Consider the following 22,191-nt stretch of genomic DNA (forward strand, 5'->3'; position numbering starts at 1 on the left):
ATCTCCATGGGCGTCTATGTCCGAAAACGGGTACGTGAAGAGGCGGGACAGACCGTATTTTCAAAAAAAATGGACGTTTTTCAGCTGGGCGTTTGTTTTTTTTTAGCAATAATGGAAACTAAAAACGCCCAGCTCAAAAACGTCCTAATCCGAGCCATTTGGTCATGGGAGGGGCCACGATTCGTAGTACACTTCGCCAGCCCCCTGACATTGCCAGGAACCACTGGGCACCCTAGAGATCAGTGCGTTAGACTTCAGACAACGCTCCCACATGCTAGCTCCCTTACCAAGTGGTGCTGAGGCACCCACCCCCTCCACCAAACCCACTACCCACAAATGTACAACACTACCAGAGCTCTTAGGGGTGAAGGGGGCACCTACATGTGGGTACAGTGGGTTTGGATACTCCCATTTACCAGCACAAGTGTTACAGGTAGGGGGGATGCCTGGTCCACCGTGGCTGAAGTGCACTGCGGTACCCACTAAAAGTGCTCCAGGGACCTGCATACACTCAGCCTCTAGGACTGGGTTGCTGCTATATAACATGGCACACCAGTTGACACCTGAAGACTAATCTCTCCAAAAACGTCCTTTATTGGAATAAGCACGCTTACTCACAGTTAACTGCAGATCAGAGGTTGTGCCCCACTGGCAACGAGTCTCCCTGGTACTGAGATTAGCAGTAGGTCAGAGCTGGCAGAATGCTGTGCAATGCCCTCTTTCAGCCACATTCAAGGGAAGAACTAAGTTCTTTAACGTGGCTAACACGTGAAAGGGATCTAAAACTGGCTTACAAAAATGGCTTACTACCTCATGGACTACCGGAAACAAAACAGGGCACACTCTGACCCAGTAAGCAGGGGGAAAAGCACCATGGGAGTAGAGCCTACCAACTACCAACATCGTGAGCATTTGCCACAAGCTAGTGGAATCATGGAGCCCAATACCCTACACCCACCACAATGCATTGCTGATGTGACTCTGTAGTGCGCATAACAGAAAAGTTGTCACACTCACCCGAGAGCCACATCAGAACCAGGGAAAGGCTGTCACAGGATAGAACACATTCTGCTGTCATAGAGGTGGGTACGGCATTTGAGGCTGGCATAGAGACTGGAAAAAAAGTTATTAAAGTGGGGTTTTTTTGGTGGAAGGGGGTTAGTGACCACTGGGGGAATCCGAGAAGGTCATCCCCGATTCCCTCCGGTGGTCATCTGGGCAGTTGGGGCACTTTTTTGGGACTTGTTCGTGAAAAAAAGGGTCCAAAAAAGTGACCCAAAATCACGGTAAAAGCACCTTTTTTTTCGATTATCAGCTAAAGACCGCCTCTCTCCTTGGCCGATAACCACGCCCAGTTCCACTCGTCACCGCGCCTCTGACACGCCCCGTCAACTTTAACCCATTTCCGCGACGGATTGCAGTTGGAAACGCCCAAATCGCTGTCGATTATACCGATTTGGCGCCCACGGGAGAAAGACGCCCATCCTCCCGATTTGGGTCGCAATATAGGCGTTTTTCTCTTTTGATTATAAGCAGGATAATGGAATTAGAAGAGGTTCAAAGAAAAGTGGCCATAATGATAAAGGGGATGAAACTCCTCCCATATGAAGAAAGGCTAAAGAGGTTAGGGCTCTTCAGCTTGGAAAAGAGGCTGAGAGAGGATATGATTGAGGTCTATAAAATCCTGAGTTGTGTAGAATGGGTAGAGAAGTGAATCGATTTTTCATTCTTTCAAGAAGTACAAAGACAAGGGACGCTCAAAGAAATTACATGGAAATACTTTTAAAACAATTAGAAGGAATAGTTTCATCCAAAGAATAGTTAGCTCTGGAACTCGCTGCCAGAGGATATGGTAACAGTGGTTAGTGTATCTGGGTTAAAAAAAGGTTTGGACAAGTTCCTTGAGGAAAAGTCCATGAGATGGACATGGGAGAAGCCACTGCTTGCCCCAGGACTGGTAGCATGGAATTGGGTTTCTGCCAGGTACGTCCTATCTGGATTGGCCACTGTTAGAAGCAAGAAACTGGGTTAGATGGACCATTGGTTTGACTCAGTATGGTTATTCTTATATACGTGACACATATTGTATCGCATGAATCTAATTGATTTATTTGATTGGATGAGAAGAGAACTAGATTGCGGGCATGCACTGGAAGTTGTTAGCTTGGATTTCAACAAAGCTTTCAATACTGTCCTGCATAGGAAGCTCATAAATAAACTCAAACAGCTTGGAGACAAATCCCAAGGAGATGAGCTAGATTAGAAATTGGTGGACTAACAAATGACAGATGGAGTTTGTAAATAGAATTCATTCATCAGGTAAAAAGGTGAGTAATGAAGCACCTTGGGGATCAGTCTTATGGCCAATTCCATTCAACATCTTTGTGAGTGATGTTGCCAAAGGGTGAAAAAGACAAATTTGTCTTTTGCAGACAGCACAAAGATTTGCAATACAGTGGGTACTCCTGAAGAAGTAGACAAAAAATAACCCATTAGAAATAGGGGGGTCTGTAAGGAAGTAGACTCAGGAGCAATGTCAGATAAGATTTTTTTCACTAAAAAAGGGATGGATATCTGGAAAGCCCTCCCAGAGGTGGGGTTGGAGATAAAGATAATGATAATGATGGAATTCTATTGTTCCTTGATTTGTGGTGTTTAATTTAAAAAATATTTTTAAAAAGGAGTGGTATAAATAGAGAGAGGATCCCTAAATGGCAAGAAGATGAAAACCAAGCAATGAATACCTCAGCCCAGAACAGCACTGAAATTGACGGAATGGCACTTACAACCCTAATCATTTTACCGGGCAGACTAGATAGACCATTTGGGCTTTTTATCTGCTGTCGCCTACTATGTTACTATGCCATGAGGAATGTCCTCAGGACAATCATCACCATAGGCTGTTGCTGCAAAGTCCTGACTAGGTATGTTTCAAGTTTTATTAATATTTCCTATATTGCCCATCGTTATACCATCTAGGCAGTTTACAATTAACACATAAATAATAGAAAAGGCTTGAAATAAGAAGAGGAAATACATAATAGACAATACTATTGTATAACTGATCATGTACATGGCACCTTAATTGGCACTTACCTGTGCAACACACTAAGGACTGGATTCATTAAATAGCACCACACTAAGTGCTATTCTATACAAAGCACTCTGGGCTAAGCACCTAGCGTTCCGCGCTGAAATCTAAGAGCCATGTTTACTAAGCCACATTATAGGTGTGTTAGTGTCTTTAACACACGTTAAACATGTACATGCATTAACCGTGAAGGCACCTACAATATCCCAATAGGTGCCTATATGGTTAACACGTACGCTAATTGTAGGTGCATTAAAAACGCTAATGCACCTTAGTAAACAGGACCCCAAGAGGGGCATAATCGAACGGGGCACCCAAGTTTTCATGAGGGCGTCCTCGCAGGATGGCCCCGCGAAGGGGCGGGGAAAACGCTATTATAGAAACAAGATGAGCGTCCATCTTTTGTTTCGATAATACGGTTAGGGACGCCCAAATCTCAACATTTAGGTCGACCTTAGAGATGGTCAACCTAAATGTTGAGATGGTTGACCTTAGAGATGGTTGTGTCCGGTTTTCAGCCATAATGGAAACCGAGGACGCCCATCTCAAAAACTATCAAATCCAAGCCCTTTGGTCATGGGAGGAGCCAGAATTCGTAGTGCACTGGTCCCCCTCACATGCCAGGACACCAACCGGGCACCCTAGGGAGCAATGCAGTGGACTTCAGAAATTGCTCCCAGGTGCATAGCTCTCTTACCTTGGGTGCTGAGCCCCCCAACCCCCCCCAAAACCCACTACCCACAACTGTACACCACTACCATAGTCCTAAGGTGTGAAGGGGGGCACCTACATGTGGGTACAGTGGGTTTCGGGTGGGTTTTGAAGGGCTCACATTTACCACCACAAGTGTAACAGGAAGGGGGGGATGGGCCTGGGTCCGCCTGGCTGAAGTGCACTGCACCCACTAAAACTGCTCCAGAGACCTCTCCTCCCAGTTTAACAAGTCTATCCCGGCCTCGGTCACTGCACAGAACATCTCTATTCCTGTCACTGCCAGTATGAGACTCCTTGGGGTCATTCTGGACCCCCACCTGACCCTTGAGCTCCAAGTCTTGTCCGTCACGAAGCGCATGTTCCTTTCCATGAAGTCCCTTAAGCGTATTAAGCAGTATCTTCCTTTTGACCTGCTGAGGATGCTAATCCACTCACTCGTCTTAAGCCACTTTGACTTTTGCAATGGAATTTATACCAGTTACAAGGAGCACGTCCTTAAGAAACTTCAGACTGCACAGAACACAGCGGCGCGACTTCTATTTGGCAAATCGCGGTTTGAGGCAGCGAAGCCCCTCCATGAGAAGCTCCACTGGCTCCCGATCAAAGAAAGAATTGAATTCAAAGTCTGTGTTCTTGTTCACAAGATTGTCTACGGGGAGGCTCCAACCTATATGTTTAGCCTTATTGACCTCCCGCCCAGGAATTCCGTGAAGTCCTCCTGCACCTATTTGACTCTCCACTTTCCTAACTGCAGGAACTTGAGATATAAGCTGCTCATTGCCTCGTCGTTCAGCTACACATGCCCCCGTTTCTGGAACGCTCTACCATCACTGTTAAAAGAGACAGCCGAACACAGCCTATTCAAGAAATCTCTAAAGACTAACCTGTGAAATCATTCTTACTCCACTCCTGCTTGATCCCCTGCATTCCCCTCATTCCTCTTCCCTGTTGACCCCCTCTCTTCCCCTCCTCTACTCTCTACTCCATCTTGCATATGACTTATTGTATTGTACTCTTCCTTCAACGTTGTAAGCCGCATAGAGCCTGCCTTGGTGGCATTATGTGGGATATAAATGTTCACAATAAATAAATAAATAAATAAATAAATAAATACTGCTGTCATGGAGCTGGGTATGACATTTGAGGCTGGCATAGAGGCTGGCAAAAATATTTTAAAAGTTTTTTTAGGGTGGGAGGGGGTTGGTGACCACTGGGGGAGTAAGGGAAGGTCATCCCCGATTCCCTCTGGTGGTCATCTGGTCAGTTCAGGCACCTTTTCACGGCTTGGTTGCAAGAAAAAATGGACCAAGTAAAGTTGGCCAAGTGCTCGACAGGGACGCCCTTCTTTTTTCCATTATTGGCTGAAGACGCCCATCTCTTAATCACGCCACAGGCCCACCTTCGCTAAGGTCCTGACACGCCCCCGTGAACTTTGGTCATCCCCGTGATGAAAAGCAGTTGAGGACGCACAAAATCGGCTTTCGATTATGCCGATTTAGGCGACCCTGGGAGAAGGACGCCCATCTCCCGATTTGTGTCGGAAGATGAGCGCCCTTCTCTTTCGAAAATAAGCCTGCAAGTGTATTCCATAACAATGCATGTAAGTTAATTGGCTTAATAAGCCAATCAGCATTTTTAACAGCACTTAACAAGCAATAATGAGCCCTAATTGGTAATAATTAAAATGTATGTGCATAACTCGCTAATTGTAATCTGTGATGAAATGCACCTAAATTCTAAAGCATGCAGTTCAAAAGGGGCGTGGCTATGAGTGGGGAGATCGGCATTTCATGGGTGTTCCTAAATTTATGCACGCTGTTATAGAACATGGCCCAGTCCACATAGATCTAAGTGTAGGGTTTTACACCACATTTTCATTGGTGTAAATGGAAGCACGTAGTTTTAGGCGCTGGGATATCAACTAAGCCTATTCTATATACCGCATCTAAATCTTACAGAATACGATTAAGCAGAAATATTTTCCATGCGGATTTGTTAAGTGCCATATATAGAATCTGGCACTTAGTACAGATTTCAGCACCCAGCTTTGGGCACGAGGACTTACTCCAACCGAAACCTAGTGTACATTCTGGCATGCCAGTTGGGCACACAACCCCCAAATTCAGTAACACTGTGCGGAACTTTCTGGAACTCCCCTGAACCACCCATGCCCCCCCCCCCCATGGCCACACCCCCTTTTGGCCTGCACACAAGAAGATTCAGGCATGGCCCCTTATAGAATTGTGCATAGGCAGTTACACAAGCAACTCCAAATTAGTGCTAATTAATACCAATAATTGAATGCTAGCAGCCAATTAGTGAGTGTTAATTGCTCATTAACTAATTTATTTGCATGTGGAGCTTAGGATAATGCCTAAATTTAGGTAACCTATGTAGAATCTGGGGTAAGTGTTATTCTATAAGGAAGAATGTAAGCATGATAGCATATAACTGAAATGGGGACGTACACATAGGTGGATCTTGGGCATAAGAACATAAGAACAGAAGTGCTGCCATACAGGGACAGACAAAAGGTCCATGAAGCCTAGTATCCTATTTGCAGCAGTGGCCAATCCAGATCACAAGTACCTGGCAAAATCCCAGAACAGCAAAACATATTTTATATTGCTTATCCTAGAAATAAGAAGGATTTTCCCAAGTACATCTTAATGACTTATGGACTTTTCTTTCAGGAAATTATCTAAACCTTTTTTTAAACCCTGCTAAGCTAATTGCTTTTACCACATCTTCTGGCAATGAATTCCAGAGTTGAATTACAGGTTGACTGAAGAAATATTTTCTCCAGTTTGTTTTAAATATACTACTTAGTAGCTTCATTACACCCTCCCCTAGTCATAGTATTTTTGGAAAAAGTAAACATGTGCTTCACATCTACACATTCCACTCCACTCAGTATTTTATAGACCTCTATCTCCCCTCAGCTGTCTCTTCTCCAAGCTGAAGAGCCCTAGCCACTTTAGCCTTTCCTCATAGGGTAGTCATCCCATCCTGTTTATTATTTTTGTCGCCCTTCTCTGTACCTTTTCTAATTCAACTATATCTTTTTTTTTTTAGATGCGGTGACTAGAATTGCACATAGTATTCGAGGTGTGGTTGCACCATGGAGCAATACAAAAGCATTATAACACTCTCATTTTTGTTTTCCATCCCTTTTCTAATAATACCTAACATTCTATTTGCTTTGTTAGACATCGCTGCACAGTGAGCAGAGGGCATATCTCCTATTTACTCCTATTTACCCACACACCTTATAGAATACTATAAATTGCATATACTGCTTGGCACAAGTTAGGCATGCCAACTTACGATAGTCATAGACCTTGTGCTTGTGTAAATAAATGCACTTAAATGAAAGCATATCAATGCTGACTTATGCTGGTATTCTACAATGAAAACCTGGTGCCAAGATGCCATTATAGAAATAGATACTCAGCATACGGCATCAAAGCACCTAACTTGAGGTACTAATTTATAGAATTTTCCCTTTTATCTTCATAACAAAAAGTAAACAGGTAAGAGACATATTACTGTCTGTTATTATATATTCATAGTTGATCAAACCCCCTAGTCTCTGCTTTCAGCTGTGAATCTAATTTACAGTAATCTAATCTAATCTAGCTACTTATAGCCTGCCAAATCCCTATTTATATCCAAAGTGGCTTGTGTAATGGAAGCCAACAATCTCTGGGAATTTGCAATTAAAAGAAAACCAATTATTAGACAATTTTGGAGGAAAATAAGTTTTCAGATTTGTTCTGAATCTCTGAAAGGATATTTCATTTCGGAGAATGAAAAAAGGATTGGGATAGTGTCATAGTGACACTGAAAATGGAGCATTTGGGAGGGGGAAAAGTCCCCAAGTGATTGCAAAGGTTCGTACTGCTGGATCCCAGCCCTAGTTCCAGTTGAGCTGGAAACCCAAAGGGACAGGAAGAAACTGCCAGGTTAAGTAAAAAAGAATTACTGTCCAAAGAAAATGATCATCACAGAATCTCCACCCCATATTTATTTATTTATTTATTTGTTGTATCCCACATTTTCCCACCTATTTGCAGGCTCAATGTGGCTTACATTGTGCCGGAGTGGCAATCGCCATTTCCGGGTTGAGAAATACAAAGTGATATTGCATTAGAGTTCATAAATGATAAGGTAAATTACAAAGTAGTTTTGCATTAAAGTTCATAAATGATAGAGTAGATTATAGAGTAAGTTAGACAATCAAATATAGAAAGTTCATATCACTATATCTGTTGTTTTCTATTATGGATCACATGATTAGATGACTCAATTGCTTTGAAATGTGTTGGTCCATCACCTTTCCATCGCAGATTCTCAATATCAGTACATGGAATGACCAGCATAAATATTATGCACTTTCCTTTGACCCTTATAGCCATGGAATGTCTCCTTCACAAGGTTCAATTCCCATTAAATTCTTTTTTTTCTTTTCCCTGGGTTTGTTTTCTCTTCAACATTAACAATATAGCAAAGATCTCATTGGTTTCATGGAAGCATCTAACCTCTGTGTCCCCGTCTCCGTCTCATTTATCACTGTCAGGTCGAAAGAGCTTTTTTATTTAACACCCAATTTATTTCCAATTTAACTAATCTCAAGGCTGCAGCATCGCACGCAACATGGAAGGAGTTACTCTGTTTATGGACTTCGAAGGCCTGCTGGCTCCTTGCAGAATCTCATCAGAGAAAGCACAGCCAAAAGAGATACCAGTAAGATAGAAGGAAACGAAAACATGAAATATTTCAGCCTGGCCCTTTTAACTCCCCCTTGTTGATTCCTACTTTCCCTTCCTGCATTTTTAAAGCTGTTCAGATTTGCATATTTGTGTTATGAATTGCCCTGCACTAACCTTGAAAGAAGAAGCAGAAGCCTTCAAAGACAAGTTTTGATGGGATAATACAGGGAGGAGGGAGGCTGAAAACAAGAAATGAACTGTGATCCCAGGTAGCCTGCTGGAACTAGTAGCCCCATATGACTCTGCCTCTGTTTGTCAGGTTACCTGGCACAGCCAAATGCATTTTGAACTAACAATTGCTGCAAATATAGTACAGTCAGACAGATCTAACTCAATGAAAGAGAAAGGTTAATAAGAATTCTCAGAAGCCATAGACTGCTGAAGAAATTGAGAAAGAGCCCAGCAAGACATCTAGTGAAGAAAAGTGACCAACATTCATCCTTGCCAGGTGGCTATTTCCCACAGAGGTGTGTTTCTGCAGATGACAAAAATGTGTCATTCCCATTCTGAATGGTTATGTTCAGAACTGCCCATTCTGTCCTTTTTATTCAGTACCATCAAAGCATATGAGGTGCCAAGAAGGCTATTTTACCGTAAGGATAAAGTTTTCTCTTAATTGCCCACATGAGTTGTCTACCTCATTGCAAAGCCTGGTGCATGTCCATCTTCTGCTTCTGTCAGACCTATTGTTCTTTTTTGCTTAGATTTGAGGTTTTATTTGATAGCATTGTTGTTTCACCTCTTCAGGTGAGGTGGGACTCCCTTTCATCAGTGACTCAGTGCAATCTGACTTTGAATCCCCAGATTCATGAAGCGCATATGATGCCTTCAAGATCCATTTCCAATGCATGTTGTCCAGATGGTAGGTAGTGAGGTTAGTGAATTCCTTCAGTGCTTTGTTCGCTCCTCTTTGACACAGGGAAAGCTTTCTTTAAAAAGATACTAGCATTCATCCAGTCCTTAAGAAACCTTCTGGTGAACCAACATTGTTGAGTAGTTACCGCCTAATCTCCAGTTTGCCTTTTATAGGCAAGCTGGTTGAACAAATGCTTCTACTTCAGCTGCAGGATTTTCTTAACATCAGTTGTGCTTTATACTAGCATCAATATGGTTTTACACTTTTTTACTCTTGGCACTAGACCCGAACTTGCCTTATGTCACCTCTGGCCATGTTATATATCTTATCATTTTCCTTGATGTGTCAAGAGGAATTGACATAGTTAACAGTGCAATTATGTTGACTCAGCCAGCCTATATCAATTTTTCTTTTGTATTTTTGCAGTAGTTCACATTCTATTTTGTCCAAAGCTACCTTGTAGCTTGGTGCATCCTGTTCATTTTTCGACTCTTATATTATAGGGGCTCCTTCAGGGCACTGCCCTTTCTGCTCTCTTTTTTTTTCTTCAAATTTTCCAATGTACAATAAAGTGAAAAGCAATCCAGAAAAGTAGTTACACAAGTAACAAAACCTAAGGAAACCAACCCTGGTCTTCCAAAAAAAAAAAAGAAACCAAACATAATGGACCAAATTCTGTAAATAGCACCAAAAAAAAAAACACGCAAGTGCTAATTGATAAATGTCACTGAAAGTTAGGTGCCGTTTATAGAATACACTTAGCACCTAACTTAAGCATGAGGGTTTATACCAAGTAGACCCTGGTATAAATCTTCCAGTCTAAATTAGGCATGGATTCCACTTATTCTATAACAGCATGCATAATTTGAGGAACATGTCTAATCTGCCCATGACCCTCCCATGGCTGTGCCCCCTTTTTGGAGCTGCACGACTAAAACTGCATGTATAAATTTCAATTAATGTCAATTAGTGCCAATAATTGATCATTAGCACCTAATTATCAGCACTAATCAGCTCATTATTCAGTTAAAATTGTGCGCACTAATTGGGAGTATGCCTAAATTTTCATGTGCAATTTTAAGCCCCAATTGTAGAATTTCAAAGAATATGACTCCAAAAAGAAAAGGAAAATAAGAGGAGAAAGGTAAGAGAGAAATATCTCAGAGAGGCATATACAAAGCTAATAACAAATGTAAACAATCAAAGGAAATCTAACCTCCAAGAAGTATTCCCCATCACAACCAATAAGCTTCTCTAAAACTGTCATCCCCCTAATGACATTAACAAAACCATTTGCTTCCCCCCCCCCCATCACAACCACCAGCTAAGCTCCCTGCCCACATGAGTCTAGAACATTTCTTACGTGAATAGGGACCAAGAAGACACATCTCAAATTCTGATGATTACACATTTACATGGAAATTGGAGTAAAATGGAAGCTGCAAGAGATAACACCTCCTGGCACATTGCAAGAGACTTTTTCCTCGTCGCTTGGAGGCCTGTCATAAATCAGGAAATATTCATACTTTCCCACCAAGAAAGAGAGCATATCTTTAATGAAAAAATAATCCATGGACATGATCATCAACAGACTGTTTCAACATTCTAGAAATATCTAAACTGATTGCTGTTACCTAATATCAACTGAGATATTCCCCCATTCCAACTTCAATTCTTATGGCTGGCTAATTTCTATACTTCCTTCAATACCTCTTAAAGTCTCCAACAGCATAGTTCTCATCACTAATGAGAAATTCATCACACAAGGATTCAATGAACTGGTCTGGTTCTCCTAAAGCTTCAGCTTTCTATAAACAGCCAATTTATCCCTCCCTCATCTCCACTTGCGCAATTGAAATTTCAAATACTCTCTGGTCTTTTTTGGCAGGGCAAAAGAAACTGGAAAAAGCCCAGTGCAAGGGAACTTTGCCACCTCAGAGAGCAAACACTCAACACTCGTCACCAGAGGTCATCTTATATCCTCTGCTGTCATGTTTAACATTTATCTACTTTCACTACGCAATATATCAAACTAGTAAAAAAGGCCCATTTCAGACACAAATGAAGCGGGCGCTAGCAAGATTTTCCTCGGAGTGTGTATGTTTGAGAGAGTGTATGTGAGAGTGACTGTGTGTAAGAGAGAGAGTGAATGTGCGAGTGTGTGTGTGAGAGAGAGAGAGAGAGTGAGTCTGGATGCGAGTGTGTCTGTGAGAGAGAGAGTGTGTGTGTGAGAATGAGAGTGTGTGCAAGTGCGTATGTGAGACACAGTGTGAGAGAGAGTGTTTCACACAGATACAGTGTGTGCGAGAGTGTGTGTGACACACAGACTCTCTGTGAGACTGAGTGTATGAGACCAAGAGAGTGTGTGAGTGACTGTGTGACACATAGAGAGTGAATGTGATACAATGTGAGACATAGAGTGTGTGTGAGAGAGAGAAAGACATTGTGAGAGATAGAGTGTGTGTGACAGAGATACTTCCCCCCCTCTCTGGTGTCAGGCCCCCCCCCCTCTCTCTCCCTGGTGTCTGAGCGTTACTGTGCAGGACGCTGAGCTCTGGCTGTGCTTCAAGGAACTGACCAATCCTATTTAATAGAATGCACCTCCAACATTCTGAAGCCGAGAAACCTCGTGTGGTTGGTCACTTCTGCTTGTGACGAACCCGGAAGTACGTGATGTCAATTCAGGAGATGGATACAGAGAGCAGGAATGCCTCAGCCATGCAGTCAGCTTCAGAATGTTGGAGGTGCGTTTTATTATATAGGATGGTCTGGGAGTTGGCTTTTAGCTCTATGCCAATGATATGATTTTTCTTCCTATTCAGCTCCAACCGGTTTTCTGATTGTTTGGTTGAGGTCTCTAGTTGGATGTCTAGGAACTGCTTGATGCTGAATGTGAACAGAACAGAAGCCTTGGTTGAATCTCAGGCTCTCCTCAAGGCTTATGGCTCAGATATTTTGTGGTGATTTGTTCTTCCTCTTCTTTCAAAGATGATATATCTCAGAGACAAGTTAGACCTCAGTTCACTATGAGATCTCTGATTAGGAGATAGTGACCACATCCTTTTTAAAGCTGTGCTTGTTGCATAAGTTAAAGCCTTATTTGGAGCTCTCCAAATTTTGGGCTGTCTTTCAAGTTATAGTATTTCCTGCTCTTGATGACTGTAGTGCTATCTGCTTTGGTCTGCTGGCTGCCTCAGCTCATCCCCTCCAAAATGACCGCAGTAAAAGGGGGTCTCGGCGCGCACGTCAAAAACACAAGCCAGCGCAGGCCCCCTTTTGCCGCAGCTTCATAAAAGAGGTTCTACACTCTGCACTCCTCTACAAGCACTCATGGAGATACTTTTGTTTAAGTCCATCTCACAGGGGTCCATAAGTAGACAAGATTCTCTGTAGCAGGTTCCCAGGTACGGAACTCCCTCCCAGTGAATTTATGAGTGGAAGTCAACACACTCAGGTTCACAAAATCATGGAAGTCTACTTGTTTTCAACTGCTTTTGGTTTTGACATATGATTCCTGTTTTATCCTGTCCTTTCATTTCATAATTTGCCTTGTTTCATGTTTTGTTGCTATGATTATTTCAGATGTGGGATTGCTATCCACCAAGGTAAGATGCATTTTTTATAAAGAAAAATAAAAATGAACAGAAGGCATGGGAGATGTGAGAGAGAGATTCAAATAGTTATTTATAATGCACAGACATAAAACGTTTTGAGTTGAAATAAGGATTGAAATAAGCAGAGGAATTCTGTATAGGTCACCCAAAGTTAGACGCTACGCTAATATTCTATAAAGGCTATTCCACATAGAACAGCCTTTATAGAATGACAGCTTTGCGTGCATTTCACACCTAACTTTAGGTGCAAGAATTTAAACTTGCCAAAGGCTGGTGGAAATGCTGACGCCCAACTAATGGCAGTTAGGTGCATAAATGCAGGTATTCTATGACACTGCACCTAGGGGTCCTTTTACAAAGCAGCGGTAATCCGGAACTACCGCCGGCCCAATGTGGGTGCCGACAGCAGTTCCACCCCCGGTGCGTGGCATTTCCAGTGCTGGTGGAAATATTTGAAAAAATATTTACGCAGAGGTTACCCAGCAGTAATCAGGCACTGTCACACTGTTGGGTTAGCACAGTAGCTCTTACTACCATCTCAATAGGTGGCAGTAAGTGCCCCCCCCCCCCCCCCCGCATGGCCATGCAGTAAGTACAATTTTACCACATGGCCATTTCTTTTTTCAGCCTTTTTACCCACTGCAGTGAAAAGGGCCTCAGTGCATGGTAAAACGGCCACTAACGCAGGGCCCCTTTTACTGCAGCTTAGTAAAAGGGCCCCCCTAAATTCTGGGAATGCCCCTTCCATAGCCATGTCCCTTTGGAGTTGCATGCTATGAAAATTAGGCATGCATGTTACAGAACTGGGTGTAGGTCAGATCCCCATGTAATTCCTAATGACTGCCAATTAAGTGCTTGTTAACAATTATTAATTGTCATCACCATTTTAGCCAATTACTTTGCTCGCAGATGTTCGATCCACGTCCAAAACTGAGTGCCTAATTTTGGGCAACCTATACAGAATTTGCCCGAGGTAGAACAAAGCATCAGGAAAAAAACTTTTTCGCAAAGAAGACAGTGGAACAGATGAGGAAAATATGGAAGAAGCACAATGTGAATGAGGTAAAGAAACCATGACCTAGTGACAACATAGTCATGGAGTAGTTGGGCTACTTCCAGTAGGCTATAATTCAAGAACAAGGATGAAAAGATGCCTGCTATAACACTTACATATTGGCCCTCTAGTCACCACTGGTAGTTATTCTTGCTAATATAGTATTGCTATATGGCAATAAATACATAAATAATTGATGAAAAAAAGGCTGTGATTGTTGATGAACTGTGGGTGCAGTTTCAGAGCTTGAGCATAGATCTTTGGGTCATTTTTCACTCTTACAATCGTTTGAGTATAGAATGCCAGTCTGGAGGGGATTCTCGTTTTCCAATACTCCAGAGACTTCTGATGCAGGTGTCCTAGACAAAACACGACCCATGTCGAGTCTTCTAGAAGTGTAATAAAGGATTGCTGGCACCAGTTATCTTTTGTTTCTTGGCTACTCCACTTCTTCCCCCAGGATGCCGCCCCACCCAGGACACCGCCCCAACCCAGGAAGCCACTGCCACTGCTGCCGCTCCCCCCCTCCCCCCGGATTATCGCATACCCAAGCCAGATTGGAGGGCCAGAGCCCAAAATGGGGGGGCACATTTTGCCCCACCACCCTGTCTCCCACCGCAACTCCACATACCTTGGCTGGCAGGGGCATTGCCTGCCCAGTGCGGCTGTTTCTTCTCACATATCACATGCTCAGTTTCATCAAAATCAAGCATGTACGACGTGAGCGGAAGCAGGACAGGCAATGCGGCAAACAGCACTAGAGGGAAGGCTTCTGCTGGTGGGGCTTGGGGACCCCACCAGCCAAACCCGCGATCCCGAATCCAACTCTGTCTGCTTCTCCCTGGCCTTGAAGGTGGGCCTAGTGCCAGGGTCTGTCTCTCTCCTGCTTCTGTTGGGACCCAGGTGATACCTCTCGGTGGCCCTGGCTATATGACAATAATATCAGTGTCTTCCTATATTCCAAAATTTCTGGGATTTTCTTTTGGCATGACTGTGTGTTGTATGGTAGAGAAGAGGAAAGGTATATTTGTGAGAAAAGGAATAGAATGATGCAGCATAATGAATGACAGCGACAGAATAAAGTTGTGATTAAAGAAAGCGGTATAGATTAAGATAAAACAGAGTGTGAATATTGTATAGGATAATGTAGATTTAAGGGTAGGCCAAAATGATTTTTGAAACATAAAGACCACCACCTCCACAAAGAAAAATGATCTGTAGCAAGGGCTCTTGAAAAGTGGCTTTTGCATAAGAAACCTTCTACAGTGCTTCAAAATAAGGTTTCATCTTTTTTTATGCATTTCTTATCTGATAGAGTAGAAGAAGAGGTTTCATTCTAGGCTTTGCCTATTTTTCAAAGGGCAAAAAATGTTTTTATACATGTCAAATTCACTTCCATAGCATGTAATGGAAGTTGTGTGACTGTGGCAGCGCTGAGGCCTGAAGTTACTCCGGCGTCAAGCTTATTAACCGTAACTCACAGAAGGAATGTCAAGTCCTGTGGACTGTGTAATCATTTCTGACAAGGCTGGTTTTTTTTTTTAAAGAAAGGTAGCATGCAGCTAATCAGCAACACTAACTATCCAAAGTGAAGGAGTACCAGACTTTATATTTACAGCTCTGTGATTTAAATGCTCATATGCATGAACTTACTATGTGATGCACACAAGAAGTTCAGGTACAAGAAATCCAAGTGCTGACACTGTCTACTAATTATAGTCACTCAACAGTAGCTCCTACAGCCAGATGGCAGAAGGCCTGCAAGGTGGAATCTTCCAAAATGTCTGCCAGCAGAGGGTAAACTGAAACTTTTATCCCCAAAAGTGGGGGTAGAGGTATGTGACTGTAAATTCCTCAAGTAAGAATGAAAATAATTAGCAGGGATTGAACCTGGGTCCATCCAATTAAAAAAAACAACTGTACCACCTCCCCTCAATCCTCAACATGTTCTTAACAGAGAAAGGAAGAGCTGGATCCAGACAACTCTTCTGCACTCTATTCTGTACTTCTCATACGAGGAAGCTCAGCCAGCTCCTCCTCTGACAGGAGCACACAATACAATTACTTCCTAAATCAATGCATTCTTCACTGGCAGCAGGGATGGAAGCCCCATAGATTCCAGACTGTGCTTGAACCTATAATCAGAACAAAGTTGCCAGAATAGGAATTAAATTCAACACTCAAAACCTTGGTGTTTTGTCAATACAGAGCTGTGACTCAGAAACTCCAGCATCAGCTTTGTCTGTCTAGTTTAAAGGAACAGTTTTTAAAATTTCCTCCAGTTTTTTTTCAAGTCAGATCACATCGGAGTCAATATTCAGCCGTCGGCAATTGGCATTTTGTGAAGAAGCCCATTCGGTTCCCATGAGCTTCCTCACATTCAGTGCATGCTAATCGGTAATGCCGCTTTGTAAAAGGAGCCCTATAACTCCAAATATTTTGGGGTGCTCATATAAAAGAGCCCTGAAAAAAACCTCACTGTCTCCTTGTCACACAGACTTAGGGACCCTTTTACTAAAGGGCAGTAAGGCTACTGCCAGCTTGGCGCACAGCAAATCGGCCCTACCACTGGGCTCACCCAGGAGCCCGGCGGTAGTTTGGGGTCTCCCATGCGCCATTTCCAGTGCTAGAAAGAGAACAGACAGCTAGCGTTACTGTACTGAGATGGGTTACATTTCTTCTGTGCTATAAAACAGAATACCTGCAGTATACTTGACGAATGGGCCTGGGGGCCACAAGAGCTGGGCAAAGGATTTAGGGTTCCTTTTACTAAAGGGCTACTGCATGGTAATGGGCTTGTTGCGCGGTAACCTGGAACTACCACCGTCCCAACGTGGGTGCTGGCAGTAGTTCCACCCCCAGTGTGCGTCATTTCCAGCACTAGCAGAAATATCGAAAATATATTTCCGCAGGGGGTTACCCGGTGGTAATCGGGCAGTGCCACGCCCTGCGGGTTAGCATGGGAGCCCTTAATGCTACCTCAATGGGTGTCTGTAATGGCTGCCCCCAAAATAGCCACGTGGCGAATGTGAAATTACCGCACAGGTACGGCCATTTCTGTTATTGGCCTTTTTACCCTCTGTGGTAAAAGGAGCTCTGGGGTGTAGCAAAAACAGCCACTGCTGTTAGCGCAGGGCCCCTTTTACCGCAGCTTAGTAAAAGGGCCCCTTACAGATCTTGGTGCAGCCATTGGCCAAGTTCAGCCACATAAAAACGTGCTCTTTATGGCGAATCCATGCCTGAGGGGCCAAATTTCTCTACTTGGCCTTCCAGAAACTCTGTATCCTAGACTCACTAGACTCCAGCTTGTTCCCTAATTGCAGTGGTTTAACTGGTAAGCAAACTCCAAACCCAAACAGAAAATGCAAAAGGTTACAGTCCCAACAGTACTTAAGCATAATACAAACCAGAGGCGTAGCTAGGTGGGGCTCCAGGAGAGCGATTGCTCCCCCAAAGGGACTTCTGATGGCGCCAGCACCTATTTTTCAGCAATCCATCATGCCTACATAGTGCAAGTGCGTGTGCCTACACACAGTTCTCTCTCCGCTCCCCTTGGTGTCACAACCTGGCTACGCTTATGTTACAAACACAATATTCAAATCCAACTACTACTCTTACTAGATATACTATCAGTGATTAAAGGTCAGGAAAGGTTGATTGCAGGGATTCAATCTTTACATTTTCCCCTCCTCTTGAGATCTCAGCTGAGATAATACTCATTCTCTTGGTGTTTAGTCCTGGAAGCAAATACTCTTCTGTTAATTCCAGTATCTCTTTCACAGATTCCTGATCCAGACTCCAAATGGCTCTGGAAAGATGTCTCTCCTCTTGGCTCCTAACACCCCTTTTTATAACATAAAATCGTAAGAAAAGCCATATTGAGTCAGACCAAGGTCCATCGAGCCCAGCATCCTGTCTCCGGCAGGGACCACTCAAGGTATCAGGTATCAGGTATCCAACAGATCCTTAGTGCTCTGCCATCTGCTGGTTGAACCTGGTTATAACTCATATCACCCTCATGCCATATTACCCTTTACTGCTAGGGCCCTGTTTACTAAGCCACACTAGAGGTGCGTTAGAGTTTTTAGTATGCGCTAAGCATTAGAGCGCTAACCATGAAGCCGCTCATAATACTCCTATGGGCGTCTACACAGTTAGCACACACTCATTTTTAGCACGCACTAAAAATGCTAGCACACCTTTTTTTTGTTATATTTGTACCCTGCACTTTCCCACTCATGGTAGGCTCAATGCAGCTTACATGGGACAATGGAAGGTTAAGTGACTTGCCCATAGTCACAAGGAGCTGCCTGTGCCTGAAGTGGGAATCAAACTCAATTCCTCAGTTCCCCAGGACCAAAGTCCACCACCCTAACCACTAGGCTGTTGGATTATTTGTAGTAAATAATTAGCAGATTTTAGTACACACAGCTTCAGCTTTAGAAATGTTAATTTCTTTCTTCATCTCTCTCTCATTCACCCCTGAATAATTCACTGCTGAGTCACTTTAAAGTTGAAGTAACAAAACATCTGTTTACTCACAGTTTGTAGTTAGATTATAATCAGACAGGCTTATATATACATATTACTATACATTTGTATTATCAGCTCCTTCCATGTGCTTAGATGGTAATGGATGCTCACACCACCATAGATCCTCTCAGGTTAGGAGAGATCATGAGCTCCATGTGCTCCATGTGCTGCATGTGCTGCATCTGCTGTGTCTATCCCCCACAGGAAGTTGCATAGCTGTGTGACCTCTCTAAGTAATTCACATCAGAGGTCACAGAGTAATCACAGAGAAATAATAGGTGACAGGCAATGCATGTAAAATACAATTACATTCCAACAAACCCCTTCTCATGCATAACTGTCATGCAATTATTTATTCATACAAAGTCCAAGCTTTATACGCAGATTCACAAAATGTTCTCTGGGTAACGGTTTGGTCATGATGTCAGCTGTCATCTCACTGGTGTGACAATAGTGTAGACTGATGACCCCTTCTTTTGCCAACTCTCGCACGTTGTGGTATTTCGTTGCGATGTGCTTGGTGCGTGACTGAACCTTGTCATTCTGTGACAGTCGGATGCAGCTCTGATTATCTTCCATTATCTGGATTGGTCTCTTTTCAGCTATTCCAAAATCCACCAAAAGTTTTTCAATCCACATCAGTTCTCTGCACGCTTCCGATACGGCCACATATTCAGCTTCTGTAGAAGACAGACTCACAATACTTTGTTTATGACTGGCCCATGAAATGTGTACATTTCCATACATAAACACATATCCACTTGTGGATTTATAATCAGAATGATCCCCTGCCCAATCTGAATCACAGTAACATATTAGTTTTGGATTACTATTGGCTGAAATCTTTAATTTACAATCAATGGTACCCTTTAAATACCTTACCATCCTTTTAACTGCAGTCCAATCTGATTTGGTAGGTGAGCTGACCCTTCTGCTCAAAATTCCTACTGCATTTGCTATATCAGCCCTGTATGTGGTAGCTAGATATAAAAGCTTACCTATGGCTGATCTATATTGGATGTTATCTGGTAAAGGTTCTCTTACTGTTTCATCCTTCAGAAAATCAGTGATCATGGGAGTGCTTACAACTTGGGCATCTTGCATACCTAAACTTTCAATAAGCTCATTTATTTTCTGCTTCTGGCTTAGAAGATAAGAACCATCATTTTGTTTCTCAATTTCTATACCAAGATAGTATGACACATTACCAAGTTCTTTTATCTCAACATTGAGGTTTAAACACTTTACAATGTCCTTGTACTCTTGCTCACTTTTGCTTGCAATGAGCAGATCATCAACAAAAGCTAAAATGTATGCATATTGTCCATTTGTGCACCTAGTGTACAAGCATTTATCTGCTTCACCTTGCTTAAATCCTAAATTTGTCAATATTTCATGCAATTTTTCATTCCAACATTTTGCACTTTGCTTTAATCCATAAAGACCTTTGTTTAATTTACACACTAGCTGTCTTTGTTTTGTATTTATGAAACCTGTTGGTTGTTCCATGTACAAATCTTCAGTTATTTCTCCATGAAGAAACGCTGTTTTCACATCAATGTGGTTGACTTGCATGCCTTTTGAGACTGCAATGCTCAGAAGTGTTCTAATTGTCGTGTGTTTCACTACAGGTGCAAACACTTCATCAAAATCTTCTCCATATTTTTGAAGATATCCCTTTGCCACTAATCTGGCTTTATACCTTTCCACTTTTCCTTGTGCATTCCTTTTTAACTTGAATACCCATTTGCATCCTATAGCTTTCTTGCCAGGAGGTAATTTTGCAAGAATCCAAGTATTATTTTTATCCAATGCATCAATTTCTTCTTGTGCAGCTTTATGCCATTCAGCAGCTTCTTCTGCTGGCATTTTCTCAATCTCATCCCATGTTAAGGGCTCTTGAGCTTCTGCTGACTTTGTTAGGTAAGACAGTCTTGGGGGTGGAACACCTTTGTTTTCCCTGGATGAGCGTCTGACAACAGGTTGGTCCGACCTTTCTGCATCCTCTATATCTGAGAGTCCTTCTCCAATTGATTCCCCTTCTCCAACTGTACTGTCTTCTTCAATGATCCTTTCTGTGTCTGCTTCCTCTGCCTGTTCCTCGTTAGATACAGATGAGTTGCTTTCAGACATCTGCCTTGGTATGGCATTTATATACACTGGCATGTCTATTATGGTTCTAGTTTCATATTCTGGATGATAAGGCTCATCTGGGATAATCCAGCCTTTATCAACCCTTTTGTTTTCATCAAAATATGTAACATGTCTTATGCCAACAATGCCAGTTTTCAGATTTAAAATTCTATATCCTTTGTGTCCTGGAGCATAGCCAACTAAAATGCCCCTTTCTGTTGTGGAATCCAGCTTATGCCTTCTTTGCTTTGGTATATGAGCATATGCTGTACTTCCAAATGTTCTTATGTGTGACAGGTTTGGCTTCCTACCATGCCATGTCTCATGTGGTGTGCGCTCAGTGCCTTTAGTTGGCATTCTGTTTTGTAGGTACACTGCTGTGAGAATGGCTTCCCCCCATAGTCTTTTAGGGAGATTGCTATCTGACAGCATACATCTGGTCATTTCCACAAGTGACCTAAATTTTCTCTCTGCAACAGAATTTTGCTCTGGTGTATAAGCTACTGTTGTGATATGCTGAATGCCTTCTTGTTCTAGACATGTGCGCATGCTTTGTGAAGTGAACTCACCACCATTGTCGGTCTGAAGAACCTTTGGTTTTCTTTCAAATTTATTGCTCACCATGGCTACGTATTTCTTCAGCATGTCTGTGACTTGACTTTTTTCTTTCAGCAAATAGGCCACACAATATCTAGAGAAATCATCCAAGAATATTAGCACAAATCTGTTATTTCCCAATGATGGGATATTAAACGGTCCACATAAGTCACTGTGTATTAAGTCCAGCACTTTATTACTCCTATTTCCTGTGTATGCAGGAAATGAGGGTCTCACACCTTTTTGAGTAACACAGTCTATGCATTTCTCCATTTTACCAGCATCTGCACTTATCTGAATGCCGGTGGCCAGTTGCTTACTGTAAAGATCCTGGATCACCTTAAAATCACGATGTCCCAGGCGGCGGTGCCAGATTTCCAGACTACATTTTTCATCATTCTTCCTTACTTGCGCCATATGTGAGGCTTCACCTGAAATGCTCAGTTTATAAACATCATTATGCATAAAAGCTTCAGCATACACTTCATCATTTTTAGAGATTGTGCACTTACTGTTTTCAAAATGAATCACAAATCCCTTCTTATCTAATGTAGATACACTAAGCATATTGCAAACTGCTTGGGGAATATACAAGACATCACTTACAGGAATTTCTTTAACTTCATTAGACACTTTGCATTTTAAGAATCCAATACCTTTTGCTTGGATCTTAGCAGTCCCTGCGTTTGCAGTTTTAAGAATACCTTCCTCTGGACACATTTCCTGAAAGAAATCCTTACAATTGGTTAAATGGCATGTGCTCCCCGAATCCAAAATCCAAGTACTTTCATTTGAATTATTATTTACCATAGTCAAAGATTTTTCTG

This window comes from Microcaecilia unicolor, chromosome 12 (assembly GCF_901765095.1).
Source record: "Microcaecilia unicolor chromosome 12, aMicUni1.1, whole genome shotgun sequence".
NCBI lineage: Eukaryota > Metazoa > Chordata > Amphibia > Gymnophiona > Siphonopidae > Microcaecilia > Microcaecilia unicolor.